The sequence below is a fragment of the Globicephala melas genome, chromosome 2 (assembly GCF_963455315.2).
Source record: "Globicephala melas chromosome 2, mGloMel1.2, whole genome shotgun sequence".
Classification (NCBI taxonomy): Eukaryota; Metazoa; Chordata; class Mammalia; order Artiodactyla; family Delphinidae; genus Globicephala; species Globicephala melas.
In genome coordinates this window covers 12,564,118-12,588,073 of record NC_083315.2, presented here as the reverse complement: position 1 = coordinate 12,588,073, position 23,956 = coordinate 12,564,118, and the positions used below count along the sequence as shown (strand labels likewise).

The following is a 23,956-nucleotide window of genomic DNA, read 5'->3' as shown; positions in this document are numbered from 1 at the left end:
GTGTCTCTTACTACTCCTATGAGCTAGTGTTCTGTCTTTAGGCTGATGTATCTATATACATAGTTCTAGAAATGCTAGTGAAATGCAGAAGATTATCCTATCTTGCAATTTAAATGAAGTATGGCACAGATCACTTCAGAAAGGAATTTTCCAGACAGCGAGAAGTAGTTCTTAGCAGCATGAAAGACCAGAAACAATGGTAGATCTAATTCTGCAAAGAGCACAGCCATGCGCTGAGTGCACCATTTCATTTTTACGACATAGATTTAATTTCATGTGACAATTTGGCGTCTTTTTCCTCTGGTCTTCCTTTTTTCCAAAGAGCCTTGTAAATATGAAAATGCAACCAAATAGGAAAAGATTAAATTTGTGAGACTCTGCTTGCAGGGCACTGTGGTTATTATGAAGGCAGTAAATGAACAAAACAGATTAAGGAAAATGCCAACAATAGTTGTATGATCTAAATACATCTAACACATAACTGATGAGGATTCTATGTGCACAATAAAATGTCACCCTATATATCTAGCTTATTGTTTCCAAGACCATTTCCATCTATCATATTTATCAAAGAAATGTAATAATTCTTCAGGGTATCATAGTCATTTATGCACTATTTCCCTCTCTTCACCAAGGTTAAGAAGGAGAATTTGCCTCAGGTTTTTTTTGAATACTGTCTATCAAATCTTTTGTAACAGTCCTTTATTTAATTAAGATAGTTAAAGTTAGCACATTTACTATATAAATAAATTATATTTATTATATATAATATTTATCATACATAATTTATATTTATTATAAATAACAATAATGTATAATTTATAATATTTATTATATATAATTTACTTATATAATAAATGTGCTTTATTTATATAGTAAATGTGCTATAAAAATAATTCTCAGTGACTTATACCTAAATATTAAAACATTTTTTGTTGCTTATAAGAAAATAATAATACATTGCAATTTACTGTGCAAAAAATGTAATAGGAAGGTTTATCTCATTCAGATTCCTACTGAATTCATTTATTGCATTACACAGCTCATTTTAGGTCTCATAGTGCTTTTAAAAAATAGAATATATATATATTTATTTTAATCATACATGATCATTGATTCTTCTTTTAAATGTCATTTGATGATACAGAATTTCATATTGTGACTTAGAAAACATAAGTTAGAGATTGGAGGTCCAATGACGTTTTTTTCCTCCCCTTTTTTCAGTCTTCTTGTGCAGTAATTTTAGAAAAAGACACTCAGGGAGTCTTTGATCATCTGTTCCAAATTGTCAGTCTAACACCAGCCTTTATAGATGTGCTGGTTTCTGTGACGTGTGGAAGTCAGGGCCATTAATGTTCTTATAATGGCCAGCTCAGTGGTTACTACATCACCTGTGGCAGGTCGGCCTGTCCCTTTTCCCTCATATTTCTTGTCTGTTCCTGGGAGAAGAGAAATTCTCATTCTATCAGAATGGTGCTCATCAAACTTCTGAAATGCACTTAGAAGACTATGGTCAAGGATGGTACACAGAGCAGTCACTGATGTATGTCTAAGTGTCTTTCTTCCATCCATTTATTTCCATAAGGAGTCAGTATTACTACTGCAACTTTTGGGTGGTAAGACCACAGCACAGAAGGAATTAATGAATTTCTAATGTAGAGGGGGAGTTGAAAGCAGAAATGAAATTTCCAAAATCTTAATCATCTGTTTTAAATGTTAAGTATTTTGACTTTCAGATAATTCGGTGAAGAATTCTATCTTGATTTAGCAAGACTGATTTTTTTTTTTTTTCCCGGTACGCGGGCCTCTCACTGTTGTGGCCTCTCCCTTTGCAGACCACAGGCTCCGGACGCGCAGGCTCAGTGGCCATGGCTCATGGGCCCAGCCGTTCTGAGGCATGCGGGATCTTTCCGGACCAGGGCACAAACCCGTGTCCCCTGCATCAGCAGGCAGAGTCTCAACCACTGAGCCACCAGGCAAGTCCAAGACTGATTTTTTTTCTTTGCAGTTTGTCTAGATTGCACTGAGATGCATCTATGAGAAAGAAACAGATTTCTATGGGGTATCCATTATTGCCTAATACTTGACATGCGCTAATTCAATTTAGTCCTTATAACATCCCTATGCGGCAAATGTTTTTGTCCCCATTTTATAGATTAAAAACAAAATCTTTGTATTCAAAGAGATTCAAAGAGATCTAGGATGAATCGCAGCCTTCTGGGTTAGATTTAGGATCACCAGCCCAAAGTGGGGAGGAAACCATTGTTAAGTGTTGTAGAATATTTTCAAATTTCACTCTAAATTTTTTGTACTTACTGGTGGTTTTTATGGTTTTAACAAAAAGCACTGTGTAATGAAAAAGAGTGAAAAGGATTTTCTTGCTCTGGAGCATGCAGCTGGCTCATTTTCCTGGAGCATCAACTATTCAAAGATTCGGTGACAAATACAGTTTTTCTTTTCTTTTCTTTTATTGAGGTAACATTGATTTATTACATTATGTAAGTTTCATGTGTCCAACAGTACATTTCTACTTCTGCATACACTACAGCGTGCTCACCACCCAAAGTTTAGTTTCTATTCATCACCGTACAGTTGACCCCTTTTACCCATTTCCTACTCCACCTTTGCCCCGCCCCCTGTGGTAACCACTACTACTCTGCCCTCTGTATCTATGTTAGTTTGGATTTGTTCATTTATTTATTTTTATATTCCGCATATGAGCAAAATCACATGGTATTTGTCCTTCTTTATCTGACTTATTTCACTTAGCGTAATACCTTTAAGGTCCATCCATGTTGTCACAAATGGCAGGATTTCATCTGCAATATACTGTTTTCATATTAAAATAATCTCTGATGTTACAGAGTTAACACAAAATTCACTAATGTTGGTATAACATTTTAAAATAAAACAAAAGGGCTTCCCTGGTGGCGCAGTGGTTGAGAGTCCGCCTGCCGACGCAGGGGACACGGGTTCGTGCCCCGGTCTGGTAAGATCCCACATGCCGCAGAGCGGCTGGGCCCGTGAGCCATGGCCGCTGGGCCTGAGCGTCCGGAGCCTGTGCTCCGCAACGGGAGAGGCCACAACAGTGAGAGGCCCGCGTACGGCAAAAAACCCCACAAAACTTCGAAGACCTTCCTGAGAGCTGTAAGGATGTTCCAAACTTCCAGGGGGCAGGGTTTGACTCCCCTCTGTTGTGGGAGCACTTGATGAAAAGTTGGGGAAAACTTGAAACACTGTCTTTAATTATTGCAATTGTTCCCCGGGTTTTGCCACGTCACTTTGTGGTAGGCTTTCAAAGTGGATGAGAATTTACTTCTTAGAAAAATCAACTTTGGAAAATGAATCACTCTCCCTGGGAGGGTGGCAGATCCAATATGTGAAAAAAAATATGGTATTTAGGGAAAGAAAGGAAACTTCTTTTAGCAAGTGCTTAATGTAATCAAGCTTCTATAGATCAAAGTCGGTTAGCGGCGTGGTTGATGTCAGCAATGAGAATAAGAAACGTTGTGGCTCTGCATGCCTACTAGCAGAAACGCCAGAACCCTGAAACTCCCTTGGCCTTTGGTTCTGGTGCCCCTGAGAGCTCATGACTTTTTTTTTTTTTGCTCATGACATTTTTTGATGGTCACTTAAAATGTCCTGGGACGAGGACAGACGGGGCTCTCCTCAGCCCCCTGTGTTCTTCATCTACCTCTCCTCATCATTGGGCTGATCCTGGTGTTTGCCTTTGAGCCTCTCCAGTCTCCCGACCTTGACCTTGATGTTACTTCTCAATGGGAGACAGTGTCCTCCAGGGCCCATGCACCCATTGCTCCCAGCACTTCCTGTAGCATTGCTCTCAGGCACCTCATTGTAATTGCTCGTTTAACTGCCATCTTCTCTGCCAGACTGTAAGCTCTATGAAGGCAGGGTCTGTTGCTGCCTTCCTCTCCCCCCTAAAAGAGGTGCTTAAAAATATCTGATGAATGAGCAAAGGAATGGATCCTCCCATTGCTTTCTCAGAAGTCAGGAGGGCTCTCTTCCCAACAGAGTTACAGTTCTTCACCGGTTCCTAGAAAATCACTACCCGCCTTCCCACCTCAAGGAACCATGGTCAAGTTCCTGTGCATCTAGGTTAGAGGATGTTGGAGAGACACCAAACAGTCCCTTCTGCCAAAAATTAACCAGCGCTGTAAGTCAGAGTCCAGACACTTGGGCTCTTCCCTTTGAGCAGAAGGTGGCTCGTCCACAGCCAACAATATAAAATTAGAGTTGGCTGCTGTCCACCCTCTTTATCTGATGGTGTTATTCCAAGGGTTGACCCATCACTCAACATGTGCTGGTAAAAAGCATGGTTCTGAAGCCAGACTGCTGAGGTTGAAAATCAGGTCCATCACTTCTGGAGGTGTGGCTCTGCGCAAATTACTTCACCTTGATAAGCCTCAGTTCCCTCATCTGTGAATTGGGGCTAAGACTGGCCTACCTCCCATAGTCCTCATAAGGATTCAAGGAGATAAACCTTGAAAAGTATTTAACACAGTGCCTGACACATAGTATGTCCTATGTATCTGAATACAAACATTCCAGTACTGTTATTTTACTACAGCTGGCAGGAGGCCCTCATGTGCTGGAACTCCCTGAAAGTGTGGCCCGTCTAGGTTAGGCCCCTAATTTGTTTACATATACATGTACACATGTATACATGCATGTGCACACACGAGTTAATGAACTCAGTTGAGGAGCTAGAGAGCTTATTCTGGAAAATGGCTTAATTGAATTAAGGGAAGCAAAAGCATGCTTGTATTATGAATCTATGACCTAACCAGAAAAAAAAGAAATAGTAACCTATTTCAAGAAAAAGCAATCTCTTCGGCTGCTGGCCCATGAAACTGCAGCAACCTCTGCCACTGTGGACATTACTCTCTGCTCTGGCGTTCCTTCTTAGCTGCTGTGGGATGCTGGACCTGGTTACACATTTTTAACTGAATCAAATACACATCAGGGTCCCCAAGAAGTGAAAACACAGTCAGTGTCTTCCAGAGCGACGTGGGCTTCTGGGTACTCATCTCTGGAGGCCAAGATACCCAAAGCTCAGGGATGAAAGACCTGTTCCATCTGGACAGGGACTTAAGGAATCCCTCTAGAAGCATCTGGGCTATTCTCAGTGGGCACAGCAGCCTGGCCAATATCACAGGGAGACCAGGAAAGGGCCCTTTGTCCACTGCCCAGCCTCCCAGTGAGATGGGTCTCCTGTTTGCAAGCTCATGAATATCAATGAGCTCAAACCACATGCGAAGGAGTCAGAACATATTGCAACGGCCAAATTGCAAGTTGGCTCTTAAAACTTGGCCAAAGGAGCATATGATTCAAACACTGGGGCTGAGGCTGGCACTGTGCCTGAGCCCAAAGGAGGGATGGAAGAAACCTTAGCTCAAACCCCTTGAGGATCAAGAGGAAAGACTGGAGCAGGAGTGCAGAAGCTTCCATTACTGCCACTGTCAACTCGGCCGACCAGTCATCTGGAAGTCAAAGTGGATGGTGTGCTTCACCAGAGTACACGAGAAAAGAGCCCAACGCCCCAGAATATGGAAGCTGCAAGCTGACTTGGCATCAATAAGAACATCATGAACACTGAAAAGCAATAATATTCTTTCATTCAATACATAACTCCCAGGCATTTACTATAGGTCAGGCTCTCTGCTAGGCACTGGGAATACAAAGGAAAAGAGGACAGTTCCTGATCTCAAGGGGTACATAGTGACAGACGGTGTGTGTGTGTGTGTGTGTGTGTGTGTGTGTGTGTGTGGTGGAGAGGCAGCTAGGGGAGTGAAAGAACAAACAAAACCGAATTTCAGTGTGGCATGTTGTTGCACATCTCAGAAGTCTGTCCCTTCACATTGCCAGGGAGTGATCTATAATTTGTTCTTCTATTCATCTGTTGATGACGTGTGGTGTGTTTCCAGTTTTGGACTATTATGGAGAAAGCTGTTATGAATATTTGTGTCTTCACACGGATGTCGATTTTCATTTTGCTTGGTGAATATGTAGAAGTGGATTGCAGGTCATATGGTAAATGTATATTTAACTTCATGAGAAATTGACAAAGGGTCTCCAAAGTGGCTGTACCATTTTGCATTCCTATCAGCTGTGTATGAGGGTCTTAGTTGCTTCACATCTTTGTCCACATTTGGTATTGCCCAAATAAAACCAAAAAAATTCTAGTCATTATGGAGGGTATAGAGTGGTAGCCCATTGTGGTTTTATTTGCATTTCCCTCATGATTGATGATGTTGAGCATTTTTTCCCCCATGTGCTTATTTGCCACTAGTATATCTTTTTCGGTGAAGTGTCTGTTCACATCTTTTGCCCATTTCAAAAATCAGGTTGTCCTATTATTGTTTTGTGAATTCTTTACAAATTCTGATCGACTTAGTTCCAAGTTATAGTTGCTTTTTGGTAGATTCCTTAGAATTTTCTACATGTGCAACCACATAGCCAGTGGATAATGACATCTTCATTTCTTCTTTTCAAAATAGTGTGGCTTTTATTTTGGTTTCTTGCTTTATAACATTGACTAGGAACTCCTGTTGAATAGAAATGGCAAAAGAGGAATTCTTGCCTTCTTCCCAAACTTAGGGGGAAATAATTCAGTTTAAAATTTTTAAGTATGGTGTTAGCTATAGGTTTTTGGTGGACTTCCTCTATCAGATTGAGAAGATTTCCTTCTATTTCTAGCTTGCTGAGAGTTTGTTTGACTTTTTAATCGTGATTGGGTGTTAAAAATGTGAAATATTATTCTGCATCAATTGAGCTGATCATACAGCTTCTTTAGTCTGTTAATGTGGTGGATTACATTTATTAAACTTTGCATGTTGAATGAATCTCACATTCCTGAGATAAACCCCACTTGGTCATGATGCGTTCCTTTTTTGTATACAGCTGGATTTGATTGACTAAAATGTTGTTAATGATTTTGTGTCTGTGTTCATAAGGAGTATTGGCCTGTAGTTTTCTATCCTTTTAATTTCCTTTTTTAGTGTTGGTATTAGTGTAATGCTAGCTCCATAGAATAAATAGCAAAGTCTTCTCCACTCTAATTTTTTGTGTAGGATTGGTTTTATTCCTCCATTAAATATTTGGTAGAATTTACCAGTAAAGCCATCTGGACTTAAGAGTTTTCTTCAATTCTACTTCAATTTTTTAAATATAAATTGGGGTATTTAAATTATTTCTTCTTGAGTGAGCTTTAGTTCTGATTTTCTAGGAATTTTTTCTGTTTTATCTAACTTGATGAGTTTATTGGCTTAAAGTTATTCATAATATTCCCTTATTATCATTTTAGTGTATGTAGAATTGTTCATTCCTGATATTGGTAATTGTCCTCTATATACTTTTATTATTCAGCTTGGCTAGAGATTGACCAATTTTATTTTCAAAAGATCAGCTTTCGCTTTCATTGGTTTTCCCTATTGTTTGTCCATTTATTATTTTATTGATTTCTGGTTATTTCTTTCCTTTCCTTTCACTTTGGGTTAAGTTGCTCTTCTTTTTCTAGTTTCTTAAGGTGGAAGCTTAGATTTTTGATTTTGAAGTTTTCTTCTTTCCAATGTAAGCACTGAAAGTAACAAATTTCCCTTATAGCACTGCTTTAGATGCATACCACAGTTTTAATACATGCTGCTTTTGTTTTCATTCAGTTCAACATATTTTCTAATTTTCACGTGTGATTTTTTTTTGACCTATGTGTTATTTAGAAATATGTTGTTTAATTTCCAAACAGGAGTGTTTCCAGATATCTTTCTATTATTGATTTCTTTTTTTTTTTAACATCTTTATTGGAGTATAATTGCTTTACAATGGTGTATTAGTTTCTGCTGTATAACAAAGTGACTCAGCTATACATATACATATATCGCCATATCTCCTCCCTCTTGCGTATCCCTCCCACCCTCCCTATTCCACTCCTCTAGGTGGTCACAAAGCACTGAGCTGATCTCCCTGTGCTATGCGGCTGTATTACTGATTTCTAATTAATTTCATTGTGGTCAAAGAATATGGCACAAATGATTTCAATCCTTTAAAATTTATTGGAGCCTTGTTTCATGGCCCCTAATATGGTCTATCTTAGTAAATGTTCCATGTACACTGGAAAATAATGTTTATTCTGCTGTTGTTAGATGGAATGTTTTATAAATGCCCATTAATTTAATTTGGTTGATATGTTATTCAAGTTGTTTGTATCTTTACTGATATTTTGGCCCACATATTTTAATAATTATCGAGAGAGGAGCATTGAAATCTACAGTAATAATTTTGTCTGTTTCTTCTTCTACTTCTATCAGTTTGCTTCATGTATTTTGAAGCCCTGTCAGCATTGTTGTCTTCTTGATGAATTAATCCCCTTATTATTATGATCCCTTGATCTAAAATCTGTTTTGTCTAATACTAATATAGTCAATTCCCTTTCTTTTGCATAGAGCTTGTGTGGCATATATTTATCTTTTTACTCTTTTTTAATAAACTTTTTAGATAACTTAAAAATTACCCTTTTGTTTTTAACCTGCTCACGTCTTTATATTTAAAGTCAGTCTCTTACAGACAGCATATAGTTGAGTACTGCTTTTCCTTATCCAATCTGACAATCTCTGTCTTTTAATGGAGCGCTTTTTTAAAAGAATTGCATTACACTTGATATATAATATTGTATTAGTTTTAGGTGTACAACATAATGATTTGATCTATGTAATAATGGAGTGTTTAGACAGTTTACATTCAATGTAATTATTGATGTGACTGGGTTTAAATTTACCATTTGGGCCCTTGTTTTCAATGGGTCCCAATCTATTCTTTGTTCTCTTTTCCCTTCATTTCTATTCATTTGTAGTAATCTAATCTTTTCATGATTCCATTTTATCACCACTATTGGCTGACTAGCTATACCTCCTTTAAACATTTTTTTAGTGGTTGCTCTAGGGTTATTCGACTGATCATAAGTAATCATAGTCTACCTTTAAATAATATTTTATCATTTCATGTGACATGTAAGAACCTTACAAAAGGATACTTCTATTTTCCTCCTCTTGTCCTCTGTATTTGTTGTCACACATTTTGCTTCTACATATATTATAAACCCCACACACTTTATTATGTTTGCTTTAAATAGTCAAATATCTTCTAAAGAGATTAAGTAGGTGAAAGAACGTTTTTGTATTTACCCACATATTTACCATTTCTGGCGTTATTTATTCCTTTATGTGGATTAAAATTTCCAACTGTTATCATTTTCCTTCTGCCTGAAGAGTTCCTTTAACATTCCTGCAGTTCTGCTAGTCACAAATTTTTTGTTTTACCAGGAATGTTTACCTTTCACCTTCATTTTTTTCTTTTTCTTCCTTTGTACAGTATGATTACATTTATAATGTTGGAACATGCGCGTTTAAAAATGCCTAGAGGCTTCGCTGGTGGCGCAGTGGTTGAGAGTCCGCCTGCCGATGCAGGGGACACAAGTTCATGCCCCGGTCCGGGAAGATCCCACATGCCGCGGAGCGGCTGGGCCCGTGAGCCATGGCCGCTGAGCCTGCGCATCCGGAGCCTGTGCTCCGCAACGGGAGAGGCCACAACAGTGAGGGGCCCGCGTACCGCAAAAAAATAAAAAAATAAAAAAAATAAAATGCCTAGAGCGCTTGCTTCGGCAGCACGTGGACTAAAATTGGAACCACACAGAGAAGATTGGCATGGTCCCTGCACAAGGATGACACATAAATCCAGAAGCATTCCACTTTTTTGCACTTAATGCACTGAACTATATACACTTAAAAATGGTTAACACAGTAAATTTTATGCTATGTATATTTTACCACAATAAAAAATACATAGAAATGGATCTAGAAATATACATGCAAAATTGTTAACATTGACCTACTCCTGGGAAGAGGAGTTTGAGGTGGAAGGCTACTTTCAGGGTTTTTTTCCTTCAATTTTTAAACTTTTTATTTGGAAACTATTTCAAGCATGGAAAGGTTGTATGAGCAAGGGTATTAGCAAGAATACTGTTTACCCAGATTCACCTGCTTTTAACATTTCATCCGTTTGCTTCATCATTCTGTCTCTCATACACAGTTGGCCTTCCATATTCATGGGTTCCACATCCTTAATCAACCTCAGACCGAAAATACAGTAAGTCCCCTACATACCAGTGATTGCCATTGGGAGAGCGCGTTCGTAAGTCCAATTTGTTCATTAAGTCCAACAAAGTTAGCCTAGGTACCCAACTAACACCATTGGCTATATAGTACTGTACTGTAATAGGTTTATAATATGTTCCACACAAATAATACATAAAAAACAAACAAACACAAAAAATAAAGAAAACATGTTTAATCTTACAGTACAGTACCTTGAAAAGGACAGTAGTACAGCACAACAGCTGGCACACAGGGGCTGGCATCGAGTGAACAGGCAAGAAGAGTTACTGACTGGAGGAGGGAGAGGAGGTGGGACGTGGTAGAGCTGAAGGATCGTCAGCAACAGGAGATGGAGGGCAAGCTGCACAACAACTTGTAGAGGATGCATGCACATGACAATGTACGCCAGACACGTGAACTAACTTCACGTGACTGGATGTGTGAAAGCACATTTGCATCTTTGAAAGTTCGCAGCTTGAAGGTTCATATGTAGGGGTATGTAGGGGACTTACTGTATTCGGAAAAAATTTCCAGAGATTTCCAAAAGTCAAACCTTGAATGTGCAGTGTACTGCCAATAATTTACAGAGCATTATATTGCACTGGGTATTATAAATAACCTAGAGATGATTTAAAGTATGTGGGAGGATGTGTCTAAGTTATATGCAAATACTACACCCTTTTATATAAGAGACTTGAACATTTGTAGATTTTGGTATCCACAGGGGTCCTGGAACAAAACCCTCATGGATACCAAGGGATACTGAGGGATACACTTTATGTCCATGCAAATATTTTGCTCCTCATCAAAATTTCCTTCTGGATTCAGCATCCACTGATGATTTCTGCTGAACCGATCCTTACTATCATGGTTGCAAAATGGTTATTTTCCAATTCTAGCACTCCCTCTCCATTTACCATGTGGCACTTGGTATTCCATTTTAAGCAGGAACCCTCCCTATTTGTCTCAGTTATTTCTATATTTATTATAGGTATGCACTCATTATACCTATTTTTTCAATGATTTATAATTCACTTCTGTATATAATTATTTGCATGCTCAAATTGCACCTGCTATGGCCAGTGGAGCCCCTACAAGCTGGCTCCTGTGATATGTGATACCCCTCTCCGCATCATGGTGAGCACTTCCTTAATATCTGGCGTAAAAAGATTTTCCAGGCTTTTCTTGTACCTGCCTACCCCAGCCTTGAATTCAGCCATTTCTATGAAGAGTCTTGGTTCCTAAGGAAAGATGTTAGAAACCAAGATCTTGGGGTGACATATGCTCATTGCTCCTGGAAGTCTTTCCTTCTTGCACCTTTCAGTTGAGTGAACTAGAAACTCAATGGATATTTATACATATACATACATACACATGTATATATGTATACACACATATGTGTATAAATATGCACATAAAATTTAACTGTTCCCTCAATTGAGCGAGCTAGAAAATCAATGGATAGCATATGCATAAATACATGTACATATGTATACACATGTGTACACGTACATATATAGACACACATGCAAATATACATAGACATATACGTGTATGCATAAATACATGTACATAATTTAGAAATCATGCATTCATAGCAATAATTTCAATCCATCCAGCCCCACAGGGTTTATCCTTGCTTTTTTCTATTCCATACTGGCATGAGGTTTTTGGGTTTTTTTTCAGTGAGAACCTTGAATCCCCAATACAATACATTTACTTATTTGTTCACTTGCATAAAACATCTAAAATGATTTCAGAATTGCTTCATTATTGCCTCTACACAAACCAAACCTACTGAAAAGAGTTCAGGATTTATTTGTAATTTCCTCCGTGCCCCATTACTCTGCCACAAACTGAGGGCATACAGTCCAATACTGTGTTCAGACCTTGCTCAGATTAGTTCTTTCTTTTTCTGTTTTCCTTCTGTGTAGCTATACAACTCATTTGAAATCTAACTGGTCTGATTTGTTTCAGTTTGCTCTCTATTTTATTTTCCCCATCCCATCCTTATTAATTTAATTTCTGAATATGTAGAAGGTTATATTTCCAAAAGAAAAACTGTACAGAAAGGTATATTCATATAAATGCCACTCCCTCCTCAACCCCTATTTCCATATCCCCTTATATGTAACCAACTTGGTGGTTTTCTGGTTTATCCTTCCTGGGTTTCTTTTTGTAAAGGTAAATAGATAGTCACAGATTTTATTTTTTCTGCTACTATATATGCTCTTTTATAAAACAACTATACTGAGGCATAATTTACATGGTATAAAACTCACCCATTTTAAGTGGCAACTAGACAGGTTATAGTAAATTTATACAGTTGTGCAACCATCACCACAATCCAGTGTTAGAACAGTGCCATCATCCCATTGGCTTCTCATGTCTGTTTGCAGATGATCCCCACTCCCATCTCAGCCCCAAGGTAACCACCGATCTGTGTTCTGTCTCTATAGTTTTACCCCTTCTATAAATTTCACATCAATGGAATTATACAATACGTAGTCTTATGTGTCTGGTTTCTTTCACTAGCATCACGTTTTTGAGGTCCATTTATGTTGTTGACTGTATCCACAGTTCTCTCCTTTTTATTGGTGCACTGTATGGCTGTACCACAATGTGCTTATCCATTCATCAGCTGATGGGCTTTTGAAGTGTTTCCAGCTTTTTGCTTATCATGCATAATGCTGCTATGAACATTGTGTGGAAGTCTTGGACATATGTTTCCATTTCTCTTGGGCAGATACCTAGGAGTGAAATTGCTGGATCATATGGTAAGTGTATATTTAACTTAAGAAACTGACAAACTGTTTTCCAAAGTGCCTGTATCATTTTAAATTCCCATCAGCGATGTGTTTGTATTTGTTATATTAATTGTAAGCAAATGTATTCTCATAAAGTTGCTGAAAGCTCTTATCTTAGGGGGGCCAGTTATTGGCCTTGTAATCATGCTCATTTTTTACTTACAGAGCCCTTTTCTTCATAGGTAGTTCAAAAAGTAAGTCAGATAGACACAGCATCATAAATCAACTATAGTTCAATTTTTAAAAAAAGGGTAAGTCAGATGATTCCTTCTTGAATTATAATGAATTTGGGATGGATGCAACAACAACAAAAAAAGAAAGAAAGAAAAAGGAAAATTGTTTCCTTTCTCTTAATAGGGAATGGAAAGATATAGATCGGGGGTCCCCAACCCCGGACCATGGACTGGTAGCAGTCCATTGCCTGTTAGGAAATGGGCCACACAGCAGGAGGTGAGCAGTGGGTGAGCAAGCAAAGCTTCATCTGTATTTATAGCCGCTCCCCATCGCTCGCATTACGCCTGAGCTCCGCCTCCTGTCAGGTCAGCGGTAGCATTAGATTCTCAAGGGGGAAGAACCCCACTGTGAACTGTGCATGTGACGGATCTAGGTTGCCCGCTCCTTATGAGAATCTAATGTCTGATGATCTGAGGTGGAGCTGAGGCCGTGATGCTAGTGCTGGGGAGCGGCTGCAAATACAGATTATAATTAGCAGAGAGGTTTGACTGCACAGAGACCATAATAAATCAATTGCATGCAGACTCGTATCAAAACCCTATCCGTGAGTGGCAAGTGAAAACAACCTCAGGGTTCCCACTGATTCTGCATTATGGTGAGTTGTATAATTATTTCATTATATATTACAATGTAATAATAATAGAAATAAAGTGCACAATAAACATAATGTGCTTGAATCATCCCCAAACCATCCCCCTTGCCCCCGCCCGCTGGTCCAGGGAAAAATCATCTTCCATGAAAACGGTCCCTGGTGCCTAAAAGGTTGGGGACCACTGATACAGTTAACATTATTAGGGGAAGGACTTTCTAGCCTCAGTCTTTAAAAATAAAGGTCGATTGCACCAGAAACATGAATTTACATTCTTTCTGATAATAGGGCAGAAAGTGAGGTTAGCTTATGGATGAAAGTACCTCTTTTAAATGATAGATACTTGGGATATTGACTAAAGTTAGGATAGGGTCATTAACTTCAAATTTTGAGAAATCAGAAGAGACTTCAAGAATCTAAAGATTTTAAAAAGGACATCTAAAGATTTTAATATAGTTCCCAAGTTGTTATTTTTATTTTGAAAAGAGGGCATGGTCGTTGCAAAGAGGTGATCCTAGAAATGAAAACCACAACTGCTTCATTCAGCATTTCCGTTGAGTTGGATAAATGCCAGATCTTCTTGCAACACCCTAAAACGCAACTGGACCAGAACACACACCCTTGTGATGCCTTAGAACATGGCTAGTTAAAACTGCAGCCTCTTGAAAACCAAAACGCACTTTGTGGCAGCCCCCGTGTAGGGTGTCATCCACATGGCACATTGGGAATGCCACAGGCTTCAAGTTACACCCCAGGAAAAACCATGTCAGTTAACAGACTAGTTAGTTAATTTTAAAGTTAAAATTAGCTAGATTTAAAAAAAATCGAAGGTTGCCTTAAAAAACAAATCTCTTCCCTGGGTTTCCCTGGTGGCGCAGTGGTTGAGAGTCCGCCTGCCGATGCAGGGGACGTGGGTTCGTGTCCCGGTCCGGGAAGATCCCACATGCCGCAGAGCGGCTGGGCCCCTGAGCCATGGCCGCTGAGCCTGCGCGTCCGGAGCCTGTGCTCCACAACGGGAGAGGCCACAACAGTGAGAGGCCCGCGTACCGAAAAAAAAAAAAAAAAAAACAACTTCCCATCCCTTTCCAAAGATTTCCTCTCTGCTTTTGATACTCCTCATCTTTTTTGTCCCACACCAAGTGCAGAGGCATATGTTGTTTTGTTGGGCTTGAATGTAGCCCCACTCTTACAAAATGTTCACTTAAAATGATTATACGTGTATCCTGTGTTTCAGGGAAGTGAGGGAATATTTGGGCAGTAACAGGGTTTTCCTGGGATGGGGGAGGACTCCAGCTCAGATAGAATCACTGCTGTGCTTTCACTACAGGTTTCCCACCATTTTCCAATGGTCTCTCCTCAGGTTTATGGGAAAGACTGATTATACGGTGTGTGGAAACTAGCTGACAGCAGTGCTCTTATGCCTTGTGACTTACTCTTTTCCCTTTCAAACTCCTACTTGGTGCCCCGCCTGAAGTGATGTTATATACGTTACAGGTGTACAATACAGTAATTCACAATTTTGAAAGGTTATACTCCATTTATAGTTATTATAAAATATTTGCTATATTCCCCATGATATACAATATATCCTTGTAGCTTATTTTATACCTAATAGTTTGTACCTCTTAATCCCCTACCCCTATATTACCCCTCAAAATTTCACTTTCCCCACTGGTAACCACCAGTTTGTTCTCTATATCTGTAAGTCTGCTTCTTTTTTGTTATATTCACCAGTTTGCTGTGTTTTTTATATTCCACATATAAATGATACCATACAGTATTTGTCTTTCTCTGACTTATTCACTTATCATAATGCCCTCCAAGTCCATCCATTTTGCTGCAAATAGCAAAATTTCATTCTTTTTTATGGCTGAGTAGTATTTCATTGTATATGTATACATATATACAGATGTATACCACATCTGTATATTTTCTTTATCCATTCACCTGCTGATGGACACTTAGGTTGCTTCCATATCCTGGCAATTGTAAATAACGCTGCTATGAATGTTGGGGTGCATATTTCTTTTCGAATTAGTGTTTTTTTCAGATATATACCCAGGAGTGGAATTGCTGGGTCATCTAATATTTCTTTCTTAAAAGTAGAGTTGGGAAAACACTGGCCCTCAGGTTCTACCTCAGGTATCTGGCTCTGAATATGGTCTCCAGGATCACTTCTTCATTTATGCTCTAGTTATAAAAACGTTTCATTGTTTAATGGTAACATATTAAAAAGCCACTGTTTGCTGTTACTTTTTACAAGATTCTCTCTCTCTTGCTTTTCCATACGTTTGTAATTTTTTCTGTATCTCTGTTTCTATTTGGTCTTCCCTCCTTTTCTCTTCTTTTTTTTTTTTTAATGGCCATAGACTATTTTTCTTTTTCTATTTCTATTCTTCTTTTCTCTCTGGGTCTTTTAATTAGTCCACAATATAGAACCAGTGTATTCATTTCTATCATTTGCTGTTTTTATTGAATAGAATGTTTTATTCTCTTCTTAATTTAAACAGTATGTGAATAGTATGTGTTCCCTTTCAAATAAAAAATAACATATATTTTACTTATGAGTCCTTTGATAGATTTTTTTGCAACTGCCAATTGCCTTTGAGAAAGAAAAGTAATTCTCCTACAACCATCTTAAACACTCTTAGTTCAGCCTGAGAGAACCCTACCCAGTGATAAACCAATAGAAGTAACAAATCAAATTCAAAAAACAGGCTTCAGGAAGCTGGAACAGCAATGTGCTATCAACATGAGCCATTGTTACCAAAACTTGAAAGACAAAATCTGAAGATACTGTAATAACCAAACATATGTACAGCACTAAGGTTTGAACTGGCCAATGACATTTAGTCTAAATTCTTGGGTAACCTGGCTCCCTCACCTGTGTGCTGTTTTTGAACTAAACAGCAAGAGAGGATGGCTAAGTGCTAAAATGCGTGCTGCATGTGTGTTTGAATCAGGGAGAGCTGCTCCCAGCTGGATGACACTAGAAGTGTGAGCCTGGCAGAGGGCACGATACACTCGCAGATGCTCCATCAACAGCCAAAGTGGTGCCCATTGTTTAGACAAGGATGCTTAGTTTTACAGCTTAACACATATGCAAAGCTTTGACTCTGCAAGATCAGAAAGTAGTATTTCATTTTGATGGGACCTTAGTAGCATACTCTGTGTACTCTCAGAATCACAGTTTAGAAACTAGAAATGTCCAGAAAGGAAGCTACAAAATTATTACCATCTTATAAAACAAGGCCTACAGGAAATAGAAAGGTCCCTGGAATCAATCAACCAACAGAGATAAATCAGAAAACTTCTTGAGGATGGAGATCAGGGCATGTTCCTTTTTGGATCACTCCAAGTGTCTTATTTTGCACGTAGCATAATTATAAGCACAATAATCTCTATGGAGATACTTGGGTATTAGGTGTTGGGGCCTTAGTCGATCCAGGATGCCGAAACAAAAATGCCGCATATTAGGTGACTCATAAACAACCGAAATTTATTTCTCACATTCTGGAGGCTGGAGGTCCCAGATCAGGGTGCCAGTAGGGCTGAGTGAGGGCCCTTTTCCAGGTTGCAAATTTCTTGTTGTGTCCTCACATGGTGGAAAGGGTTAGGGAGCTCTCTGGTGTCTCTTTTTTTATAAGAGCACTAATGTTGTTGATGAGGACTCCACCCTCCTGACCTTCCAAGGACCCCACCTCCTAATATCATCACATTGGGCATTAGGAATTCAACACATGAATTTTTGGCAGGGACACAAACATTCAGACCACAGCAGGGCCTAAGACCGCTATCGCCTCCAGCCTCTGGCAGATGCACTCAATTAAGACCTATCTTATGGGGACCAATAGGCACACTTTTAAAAAATGATCAGATCAGGAAATTCCTTGGTGGTCCAATGGTTAGGACTCCATACTTTCACTGCTGAGGGCCCAGGTTCGATCCCTGGTTGGGGAACTAAGATCCCACAAGCCACGCGGTGCAGCCAAAAAAAAAAAAAACAGGAAAGAAAAAGAAAGATCAGATCAAAGACTCTCCTCCCCTGTACTTCCCGACCCACCAATGCAGGAAAAGTGTGTTAGAGAATGTGATTACAATCTAGGGCTAAAGTAAGGATCCTAACTCCTTTCCTTGAAGATTTCCAGGCCCTAGAGTACCTTGGGGAGAGGGGCATGGGGTGGGTTTTAGTGCACTTTGGGACCCTTGGGGGATAGGAAGCAGAGGACATCAATGGTCCCCCTTGTCTATCCAGAAAGGGAGAATTTGGGCCAGACAGAACATAGCGACCCTTCATATGAGTGCAATGTGGCCTGATGGATGTCAAGCTCTTCAATGCCCCCTGCCAATGCCCCTTTAGGGGTGTAGGTAGATGCCCCTTCCTTCATGAGCCAAATTGGAATTTTGAGTGGGAGGAATAAATGTTTCTCCTCATAATAAAATGGGCAAGCATGGTTTAAATTTAGATCAAGGAAATTCAAGTTAGATCAAGAAAGACTCTTCTCTCAATAAGAATTATTCACCCTGAAAACAGTTCTCACAAAAATGCTCAAGATGTGGCTTTTAATCAGATGCCTAATTAAAGTCTGGCTTCCACATTGTCCATGTGCGTACTAAAAGGAATGAGAAGGGGCGCGTGCAATGGAAAAGTAGGAGATTCCAGACACAGAGAACACAGAAAAGTGTAGCAACGTATTCCCAAGAGATTGACAATCATTATTCCATAATCGACCATAAATGATTTGTTTTCAGAACAAACGAACGACAGATTGAGTTGAAATTTATGTTTCTTAAAGGAACCAGAAGTGTACGGGAAGATTAACCTTCCATCTTTCCCATGGGAGGAAGGTTCCGTTTGGTTTCTGGGCTCTACCTGACAACAATGAACTTTCACATGTCTTTGTCAGATGCTCAGGTGTGAGAACAAAATCTACCGGCAGAGCCATTAACTCAAAGTACGATTACCCCCTGCCCACATCTCCCAGCACGCCAAGCTCCCGTTCTTGAGCTATTTCTCCTTCTCAGATGAAAACTTTTTCAAATCTCACCCGCTAGATGAAGCTGCTTTTCCTTTTGCCAAATGACCCAAATAATCTGTGGTTCAAGGTGATTGTTCCTCCAGTCCTCCAGGTGCCTAATCTTGCAAGGCATACAACGTTATTCCATGGGGCTTTATCCCAAGGAATATTCTTCTGAGTCTTGATACAGCTGGTGTCACTTGAGAAAGTGTGATGAGACTAATTGGGTGAGCTGGAAACCAATTACTTTGGGGTAAAGGAGGGAGAAGCCAGGGAAGATGGAATACGGTGAGCTCGCAGGGGTACATCTGCTGCTGCCTGACTTATCTGTGACCCCAGGATTGCTACTTAACCACAGTTCAGAAGGTACCATGAAAAATTCAGAGAAATGTCTTTTTAAGCAAAATTTCACGTTAGCTTACCAACTCCCAAATAATATCAAAAACGTGGGCAATGTAACTATAAAGGGTCAACAACGTTTTAGAAAATGTATAATTCATGGCATTGTGCCAGGAAACCATCAATCCTATAGGCCTATGGGTAAATAATGAAATTGTTATGCCTCCTTTAGCTCCCTATTGATTTGGAAGACAGAATATGTTTCAGAGGAAATTTATAAATGAAGGCAAGTCTCGATTTGGATTCTCCGTGAGTAGCAGAAGGTTCACCCCACCTTTATCACTTCGCAGCATACACCGTAGACACATATTTTCAAACGGGAAATAACAGACCTGGGAAATTGTGTTTTCTTGAAAAACAACTTCAATAGCATGAAAGACACACACTTGGTGATCACCGTCTGCTAAGGCAGGTTCCCAGGACTTTGTTTTCCATCTCGGAATCGCTCCCTGTTTTCCTTTGTGAAGCTGTGTCACGTGAGCACTGGTGGCCTAGGTATTCTATTAGCATTTACTGTAATCAGTGTGTAGAAAACCCAGATGACTAAAGTCATTGCTTTTAAAGCCCTTTTCACAACTGAATTTCCTGTGGAGAAGCAATATCCCAGGAGCATAATAGATTTTCTCCCCTCTTCTTCCATTTCCACAGACACTTTCACAGCTAACTAATCAGCTGCAATTCTAATCTATATTTCTGATTTGTTTACATGCATCATGCAGGCTGGCAATCTTTTGAATTTAAATGTGACTTAAAGTAAAATAAAATAACCACAAGTAAATGACACAGAATTGCTAACAGTGGGAACCTTGTTTACATTCCACATTCTGAAAATATTTGGTTCAGCTGGCTGAACCACATGGCTGAGACAGACTGGGTGATGACTGGGTTTACTGCTTGGCTGGAACCGGAATGGAAAAAGGATGGTGTGTGATGTGGCCGTCTGTCACCTCAAGCCCAGAGAAAGAACACATTCTCAGCACACATGTGATCCCTGCTTTAACAGAAAAGCTCTGATAATCCTCGCCAGATCATCATGTGCGCCTGGCACTGGGCCAGGACAGTATGCCAGCCTTTTTGAGTGCTCGGATAATAAGCGTCTCTTCCTTTCTGTAGTCGCCCGCCAATGCTGCTGCTTTCATAAGACTCTCTCGGAGCCTATTTGTTCTTCAAGTCCTTTGTTCCCTCCTACTTTCTGGAATTATCCTCTAACACATTCATCTCTCTCCCTTTCCACCTACATTTGAAGGTCTATTGAGAGGCTTCTGCATCCCCAGCACCCCACTGCCTCTTCCCAAATGGTTATTCCAGCCCAATTAAATGTAATTGAACAATAGTCCTGAACAGTCACTGAGGGCAAGGCAGTCCTAGAGACCACGGGAAACACAAAGCTGCTCTTTAACACAGTCCCCGTTCTGCAGAGGGAACATCTCATTGGATCGGCCTGTAGTGGGGCACAAATGTGCAACTGTTTTGTGTAAGAAATGAGAAAGGAGGGAGGGGCAGGAGGAGGAGGAGGATGGGATTTAGAAGAGAAGAATTAGATGTTTACAAGACTTTTCTAATAGCAGTTACTCCTAAGGTGCAACTCAGAAAAGAAATTGTTTCATTGTCTGTTAAGAATACATAGCCCACCTTAAGAGAACCAAAGGCATGTTTTCTTTAGAGACCTAAGGAAGCGTTTACATTTCCTTTGAAAAACAAAGCTCCTTAGGCCCATTCGCATCTTGAGAGCTCTTATAGGAACCAGTGCTACTTAGGGATTTCAAGAGCCACGACAGGGGTACTCGGAAACCTTGGAGGAGGGTGGAGAGGCACGGAAGTTCCGAGCCTCTTTTCCCAGCCTCCCATCCATCCATCCATAAAGGAGAGAATTTCCAGGAGCTACTGTGAGAATCAGAAGAACTGGAACCATTCCAGATTCTGTAGGTATTTCTCCAATTCTCTGCCCTCAGGGGAAGAAGAGAGGCAGCTCCGCCCACCTGGCCCCCTGACTGGCCTTTCCCTGTGGCCCCAGCTCTCCTCAGCCGGCCTCCAGTCTGCGCTGTATGCCTGATGATCCGGGCTTGGACATAACTAACTGCCCTGCTTGCCTGTGCTTAGGCCGCAATCTGAGTCCTGCTCTCCACAGGCAGGGGTGGAGTGCAAAGCCCCAGCCCTCTCCTGCTTTCTGCTCTGAGATCCCAAGTCCCACAGACCCTCTTCTCCACCCACCCCGAGCCTTCCCATCCAGACTTCCAGGCTTGGGAAACAGCTTCCCAACATACTCATCAAAGACCAACAAATTTACCCTCTAAAACAAGAACATAGAAGGCAAATAGAATTGTGAACAAATTTACCAGCAAATTTATAATGTATTATTGCTTTGAGAAAAACCTACCCTGTCCCCATGAAATAGATTTGCTCATGGAACAGAAGAAAAATGTAGTTAATATTTCCTTAGTTCTCAATAAAAAAGTATATTTGGAATAAACACACACATACACACAAACTAAAATAAAACTTTAATTGAAAGGAATAAAAAGTATTATTCTACCTAACACTGTAGAAAATTGACTCATGTGTTGATGACTAGCTCAAGGAAATGATTTAGAATGCAAAGGAAATATTTCTTTTTACAGCATCGAGGTATAATTTATACACAATAGAATTGCACGTTATAGGCAGGCAGTTTGATGGCTTTTGTTAAATGTACACAGTTGTGCACCACAGTCAGGTTTTAGAACACTTTTACCACCCCAAGACCTTCCTTGTACCCCTTTTCACTCAATTCCCATTCCCACCTCAGCCCCTAGTCCCAGGGAACCACTGATCAGATTTCTGTCATTCTAGTTTTGCCTTTTACAGAAATGTTTATGAATGGCATCATATAGTATATACTCTTTTGTGTCTGACTCCTTTCACTTAGTATGATGTTTTTAAGATTCATTTGTGTTGTGTATTTCAGTAGTTCATTTCTTTTAATAGCTGGATCCCTTGTATGGATATACCACATTGTGTTTATCCATAGATAAACATTTGGGTGGTTTCCATTTTGGGGGTTATTATGAATAACGTTACTATGAGCTTTTGCATAAAAGTTTTGTAGTAACATATGTTTTCATTTTTCTTAGCTATGCACCTAGGAATGAAAATGTTGGTAAATACATTGGTAAGTTGGTGCATGCATATGGCAAATGTATGCTTAACTTATCTTTTTAAATTTTTTTTTAAATTTATTTATTTTTGGCTGTGTTGGGTCTTCGTTGCTGCACGAGGGCTTTTCTCTAGTTGCTGCGAGCGGGGGCTACTCGGTTGTGGTGCCCAGGCTTCTTATTGTGGTGACTTCTGTTGCAGAGCACGGGCTCTAGGCGCATGAGCTTCAGTAGTTGTGGCACACGGGCTCAGTAGTTGTGGCTCACGGGCTCTAGAGCGCAGGCTCAGTAGTTGTGGCACATGGGCTTAATTGCTCCGTGGCATGTGGGATCTTCCCAGACCAGGGCTCGAACCCGTGTCCCCTGCATTGGCAGGTGGATTCTTAACCACTGTACCACCAGGGAAGTCCCTGCTTAACTTTTAAAGAAACTGTCAAACTGTTTTCAAAGGGGCTGTACCATTTTAAATCCTCACCAATAAAGCGTAAGGGTTCCAGCTCTACAACATTCTCACTGACACTTGGTATTAGCAGTCATTTAAATTTAGCCATTCTAATGGATACATAGTGGCATCTCATTAATGATTTAATTTGTATTCCCCTACTGCCTAATGATGCTAAACATCATTCCATCTGCCTGTTGGCCATTAAAATATTCTTCTTTTGTCAATGTCTAGTCAAACTTCTGTGCCCATTTTTCAATCAGATTGTGTATCTTCTTATTGTTGAGTTTTAAGAGTTCTTTTTATATTCCAGATACAAGTCCTTTGTCAAATATATCTTTTATTTTAATTTTTTTAAGATATTTTTTGATGTGGACCATTTTAAAAGTCTTTATTGAATTTGTTACAATATTGCTTCTGTTTTATGTTTTGGTTTTTTGGCTGTGAGGCATGTGGGATCTTAGCTCCCTGACCAGGGATCCAAACTGCATCCCCTGCATTGGAAGGCAAAGTCTTAACCACTGGACCACCAGGGAAGTCCCTCAGATATATCATTTATAAATATATATTTTTTAATCTGTGGCTTGTCTTTCCATTTTTTAATGGTATTTTCCAAGAAACAAACATTATTTTGATGGAGTTCAATTTATCATATTTTTCTTTCATAGTCTGTGCTTTTTATACCCCATCTAAGAAACCTTTGCCTAACTCAAAGTCACAAAGATATTCTCCTATGTTTTCTTCTGAAGAAAAAAAAATTTTTTTTTTTTTTGCGGTACGCGGGCCTCTCACTGTTGTGGCCTCTCCCGTTGTGGAGCACAGGCTCCGGACAAGCAGGCTCAGCGGCCATGGCTCACGGGCCCAGCCACTCTGCGGCATGTGGGATCTTCCCGGACCAGGGCACAAACCTGTGTCCCCTGCATCGGCAGGCGGACTTTCAACCACTGCGCCACCAGGGAAGCCCTGAAGAAAAAGTCTAAATAAAGAGGCAGGTATGGAGAGCTGCCAATTGTTATGAAAAAAGTAAGTAGAGAAAATAGATCAGAAATAATAATGAAAAGTGAACAGAGAAAAAAATCTTTTTATAAACCTAATAACATTTAACATATAAATCTAAGAACAAAGACTCGAGATGGGTGATCATGGGCAGGTAGAGGAAGGTAACAGAAA

General features: G+C 39.8%; 1 protein-coding gene and 1 non-coding gene across 2 annotated transcripts in view; one reads left to right on the top strand and one right to left on the bottom strand.

Moving 5' to 3' along the window:
• The window catches only part of PIP4K2A (phosphatidylinositol-5-phosphate 4-kinase type 2 alpha), a 335,262-nt gene that overhangs the window by 236,188 nt on the left and 75,118 nt on the right, over positions 1–23,956 (bottom strand). The gene's annotated exons all lie outside the window — the stretch shown is intronic.
• Positions 9,662–9,767, top strand: LOC115842350 (U6 spliceosomal RNA). The gene has a single exon (XR_004035228.2). It is a non-coding gene; the product is annotated as a U6 spliceosomal RNA (small nuclear RNA).